This window comes from Cricetulus griseus, assembly GCF_003668045.3.
Source record: "Cricetulus griseus strain 17A/GY chromosome 1 unlocalized genomic scaffold, alternate assembly CriGri-PICRH-1.0 chr1_1, whole genome shotgun sequence".
Classification (NCBI taxonomy): Eukaryota; Metazoa; Chordata; class Mammalia; order Rodentia; family Cricetidae; genus Cricetulus; species Cricetulus griseus.
Genome location: NW_023276807.1, coordinates 209,999,871 through 210,005,870, shown reverse-complemented (window position 1 = coordinate 210,005,870; position 6,000 = coordinate 209,999,871).

Genomic DNA, 6,000 nt, shown 5'->3' with positions numbered 1-6,000 from the left:
CAGATTTTCCCTAGTGCCTGATTTCTCTGTAAACCTAAAATGTCTCCCTCTATTATGGTATCTCCATTCTTGTTATCTTCTATTCTTCCCCTGACTCAACCTTTCTGCTCTCTCATGTCCTTCCCACCCCTTCTCTTCTCCCCTTCTTATTCTCCTAGCTTCCTCCCCTCCCCCCATGCTCCCAATTTGCTCAGGAGATCTTGTCCCTTTCCCCTTCTCCAGGGGACCATGTATGTCTCTCTTAGGGTCCTCCTTGTTTCCTAGCTTCTCTGGGAGTGTGGATTGTAGGCTGGTAATCCTTTACTCTGTGTCTAAAATCCACATATGAGTAATGCGTCTAAATGTCTAAAATCCACATATACTATGTTTGTCTTTTTGTGACTGGGTTACCTTGCTCAGAATGGTTTCTTCTGGTTCCATCCATTTTCCTGCAAATTTCAAGATTCCATTGTGTTTTTCTGCTGAGTAGTACTCCATTGTGTAAATGTATCACATTTTCTCTATTTTTCAGTTGAGGGGCATCTAGGATGCTTCCAGGTTCTGGCTATTACAAATAGTGCTTGTTGATTTTATTTTAATCCTACAACTATGTGCAAGGCCCTTGCTGGTTCCAAGACTTCTCTTTGCAGAATCATTTGATTTTCTACCCAGGCGATAATGGCACCTATGAATAAAACAGGTTTTGTTTTGCCTTCACCATCTGGCAGCCTCATTTTCTTTCCTTGCGTAGGCCAGCACTCTGCAGCTGTGCTTTATCCCCAGACCCCTTGACTACATTTTTTTGGGATAGAGGGTGAGACAGGGTCTCTCTGCATAGCCCTGGCTGGTCCTGGAACTCACTATGTAGACCAGGCTCTCCTCAAACTCAGAGAGATCTGTCTGCCTCTGCCTCCCAAATGCTGAGATTAAAGGTCACTACACCCAGCCCCCCTTGTCTAAATGTTTACCATAAGCAAAAGCATTCATTATTTTTACCACCGAAGATAGTTTGGGCTGTATAAGCCTCACAAATGTCCTTTCATGGAAATTCCCTTCTATTTCTAACTTGTTTTTTTTTTTTAAAAAAATCAAGATTAAGCAGGGTGTGGTGATTAATGCTTGCAACCCTAGAACTTGGGAGGCTGAGGCAAAAGGGTTGTCTTGAATCTGGTGCCAGCCTGGATTACATGGTGAGAACCTGTACCAAAAAGAAAACAAAAAGACCAACAAACACAGAAAACAAAACAAAAAATCAGGATTAGACTTTGGACTTTTTCCCCAAAGATATATTTTATCTGTGTGTGTGTGTGTGTGTGTGTGTGTGTGTGTGTGTGTGTAAGGCAAATCCTAAGCACTGAGCCATCTCTCTAGATGATCACTGAGCTAGGTACTGTGCTTTTTAAATACCTTTAAAAAAAAAAACAGGGGAAGATTCTTTTTTTTTTTAAGCTTTATTTATTATGTATATAGTGTTCTGCCTGCATGTATGCATACACACCAGAACTCATTATAGATGGTTGTGAGCCACCACATAGTTGCTAGGAATTGAACTTAGGACCTCTGGAGGAGCAGCCAGTACTCTTAACCTCTGAGCCATCTCCCCAGCCCCCTTTAAAAGCCTTTTAAAATGTCTGTTGATGTGTTAATTTTTTCAGTGTGTTACTGCATGAACAACAATGTTTTTCATGTTATACTAACAACATACTCTTAGAGAAAAATTTGCTCATGATTATTGGCCTTTTATATATTACTGGATTTGATTTGTTGAAATTAACTTTATAATTTTTGATTGTATATTTATGAGAGGAGTGTGTCACCACTGCCCGGTGAGGTGAACTAGTTTTAACCTTCCTTTTTGTTGTTACATTTTATTTTTTGATCTGTGTGGATAAGAGTGTGCACATGGGTCTGTGTATGTGAGAGGGCACAGGCCATATGCTTGTGGTCACAGGACAACTTGTAGGATCACACTCCAGGGGTCGGACTTGGCAGCAGGCATCTTTACTGTCAAAGCCATGTCACTGACCCTGCTTAGGTTTCTTGCAATGTCTCTGGCTTTAGTGTCTGGGTAAAAGCTAACCAAAGAATCATTTGGGAACATTTTCTTTTCTTCAGTTTTGTGGGAGTATTTGTTAAGGAACTGGCATGCTCGCTCTCCAAACACTTGGAAAAGCTTATTGTGAAGCTGTCTAGGCCTGGGGTTTTCTTTGTGAGAGGCTGGGAAGCTGGATAGAGGTGGGGTAGTCTGGTTATCTCTTTATCGTGTGTGAATTTTGATAGTTTTTGTCTTTCAAGGTATCTGTCCATTTTTATCTGTGTCCAATTTATTGGTATGGAACTTCCCTGCCTTTTTTTAAAGTAAAAACTTAAATTTGAATAATGTTAGACTTAAAGCTGTAAATAGTACAGAGACGTCATTATCTGTAGTATATTTGCTAAGACTGAGAACAGGCACTGGTGTGTTGCTATGAGCTAAACACACACTCTATTCAGATCCTATTGCCTTTTCTGTGTACACACTTTCTGTTGATCTAGTCAGGTACACCACACTGCATCTTGTTGCTTTCTGCTGAGTTAATCCGATACTATTGTTAAGATGTTTTTCACTCTTTTGGCTTTTTGGTGTGTTTTGGGGGGCCCACCACCCAGTTCCCAAATAACTCACACACGGAGTCTTATTGTTACTTATGAATGCCTGGCTTTACCTTGGTTTGTTTCTAGCTTGCTTTTCTTATCTTAAATTATCCTGTCTACCTTTTCCCTCCAGGATTTTATCTTTCTTGCTTCTGTATATCTTACTTTTCTTCTTTTGCTGGCTGACATCCACCTCTCCTTGTTCTCTGGCTGCTGCTTCTTCCTCGGTTCTCCTATTTATCCTCTCTGCTTGCCAGCCCCGCCTACCCTTTCTCCTGCCTTGCTATTGGCCATTCAGCTCTTTATTAGACCATCAGGTGTTTTAGACAGGCAAAGAATCACAGCTTCACCAAGTTAAACAAATGCAGCATAAACAAAAGTCACACAACTTAAAATAATATTCCCCAGCATGGTACACCACACTACCTCTTGGTGGCATGTCCCAACAGTGTTCTCTGGTCAGCAACAGTTTTTCAGTCTTTATTTGTCATAATCTTGATAATTTTAAGGAAAATTAGCCAAGTGTTTTGTAGAATGTCCTTCAATTTAGGCTTATCTGATGTTTGTGCCACAATTAAAATGAATGCTTTCTTTCCTTCCTTCCTTTTTTCTTTCCTTCCTTCCTTCTTTCTTTCTTTCTTCTCTCTCTTTCTCCCTCCTCCCTTCTTCCCTCCTCCCCCCCTGTTTTCTAGGACCATTTTGGAGCATACTGTCACATACCTGTAATCTCAGCTATTTATTTTGTTGCTCAAGTCAAGCCAGCTTCGATCATCAGAACACTTTCAAGTTGACACATAGCCCTTTGAAACCTAGACTCATCATATGCCGTCCTGGTCTTAGCAGCAGAATCAACCTTTTCTCCAGGGAATTATGATTGCTTTCTTCAGAGAGTGGCTTTTTAAAGCCCAAACCCGGACTTAGTGCTACAGCAGTATCGTGTCTAGGTACACCCAAGGGATAGCACCAAATAACATACATATGTACACTCACCCATGTGTACATATGTTTACATCTGTATAGCAGGAAGCTAAACAAAGCTGCATGATGTCTCAGATTCTAACCTTGTACCACTGGGTTCATTCTACCTTCCTTCTTGCTTATGTAGCCTCTCTTCCAGACAGTGAGAAGCTTGGCTCCAAAGGTCATCTATACATTTACTTATTTACTCAACTCTGATATACATGTAGAGCGTGCATGCCATGGCGCTAGAGGCCAGAAGACACGTTGTGGGAGTGGAATTGGTTTTCAACTTGTAGAATACACTTCTCTCCTTTAATTATGTAGGTTCCAGGGCTCAAACTTAGGCCATCAGGCTTGGCAGCATCCATAGGTGCATCCATAAAATCTCCACTCATGATGGGGGGTCTGTTTTCTCTGTCCACCATTTGTGATCCCAAGTCTATTTCAGGTCTTTAGGCTTGAAGCAAGTGCCCTTACTGGCTGAGTCATTTCGGAGCCTTTAAATCTTTACTCGTGTGCATGTGCATGTGCATGTGCATGTGCGTGCGTGCGTGCGTGCGTGCGTGCGTGCGTGCGTGCGTGCGTGCGTGTGTGTGTGTGTGTGTGTGTGTGTGTGTGTGTGTGTGTAAACGGGGGGCCTGTGTCATAGAGCAAACGTGAGGTCAGATGACAACTTTGTAGAGCCAGTGTTCTCCTTTACACAGTGTGGGGTCTTGAAGTAACGTCACCAGACTTGTACAGCAATTGCTTTTAGCACCTGAGAAACTCCACTGGCCCCTTGTTTGTTTAGTCTGAGATAAGATCTTGCTCTGTAACCCAGGTCAGCCTCGAACTTGCAACCCTCTTGTCTCAATTTCCCAAATCCTGGGATTTAGGAATGTTTCACCATGCCCAGCTTAGAATGGCTATTTGAATAAGCCTTAAATAAGGTAAAATTTTATACAGCAGCAGTGGGGAGAGGCACATGCCCAGCAGAAGGGACACACCGATATTGACCTTAATATGGGAAAACAGGATGGTCCAGCGTTGCTGAAGGGGACTCAAAGGCAGGGATGGCATCAAAAGGGGTGATGGGGAAAGGTGTTATGGAAAAGCTTTGGAGGGTGAGCCTGATATTTCTGTGTGGAAGTTTAGGCTTTATTTTCTAAGCTGTGGCTTCCTCAAGCAGTAGGTGGGTCCACTGGAATGCTAGAACCTGGGGGATGCTGTGGGAGAAATGAAGCTTGGCTGTGGCAGGAAGTGACCAGCAGAGGGCACTATAGGAGAAGGTGTACCTGCCAGGCTGCCCAGCACTCCTCTGGGTTAAGTCTAGTTTGCTTCTTGTTTTTGTTTCTTAATTAAATTTATTTTCAACTATTTTGCTGAAAAATAAAAGTTGTGCCTGTTAGTGGAGTACTACGTGACGTTTCAGTCCATACCTATATCACAAATGTTTAAGTAGGGTTAACCCGTGTCTCTTCAAATAGCTCTCATTTCTCTTGGTTTTTGTTACTTTTGGATTTTTTTTTTTTTTTTGCTTGTCTGTATCTTGAGACAGGATTTCTCTGTGTAGCTTTGTAGACCAGGATGACCTCGAACTCACAGAGATCTGCCTGCCTCTGCCTCCTGAGTGCAGGGACTAAAGGCCTGCACTGCCGCCACCACCCAGCAAGATTTTTTGTTGTTTTTGTTTTGTTTTGTTTTAAGAGTCTCATATAGTCCAGGCTAGCCTCGAATGCATAAGTAGCAATTTCAAGTTAGCCTTGAAATTGATCTTCCTGCCTCTAATTTTCATGGGCTAAGATTCAGGCATGTGCCATCACACCCAGCTTTTATCATTTCTTTATTGTGGAAACTTTTTTGTTGGGGGGGTTCAAGACAGGATTTCTCTGTGTTATCTCTGGCTGTCCTGGAACTCAGCCTGGTGTAGACCAGGCTGGCCTCAAACTCATGTAGATCCACCTGATTCTGCCTCCTGAGTGCTGGGACTAAAGGGGTGCACCACCATGCTTGGCAACATTTTTCCTTTTAGAGCTGATGGCTCATGGTGGGATGGTGACGATGGCAACAGTACAAAGTGATTTGCTTCAGAAAGACAAGATTTAAGGCCACACCTAAGAAGATTGCCTGAAACATGAGATGTCGGCTATGTGAGAAAAAGAGACCAAGGCTGATTTTAAGACCAACTAGAGATGGTGAGAGAGACGGACATGGACATTCTTACGTGTTGATGGTTCAGAAACGTTCACTTGCAGATAGGTGGCAGGCTCCTAAGAGCTTCTCTGGATGAGGCCAGCAAAGCTCTCTAGTTTGTGGCTTAGCTTTTGTCAACTTGACACAAGCTAGGGTCAGCTGGGAAGAGAGACCCTCAATTGAGAAAATCCCTCCGTAAGATTGGCTTGTAGACAAGCCCATGGGGACATTTTCTTGATTAAATGATTGATGTGG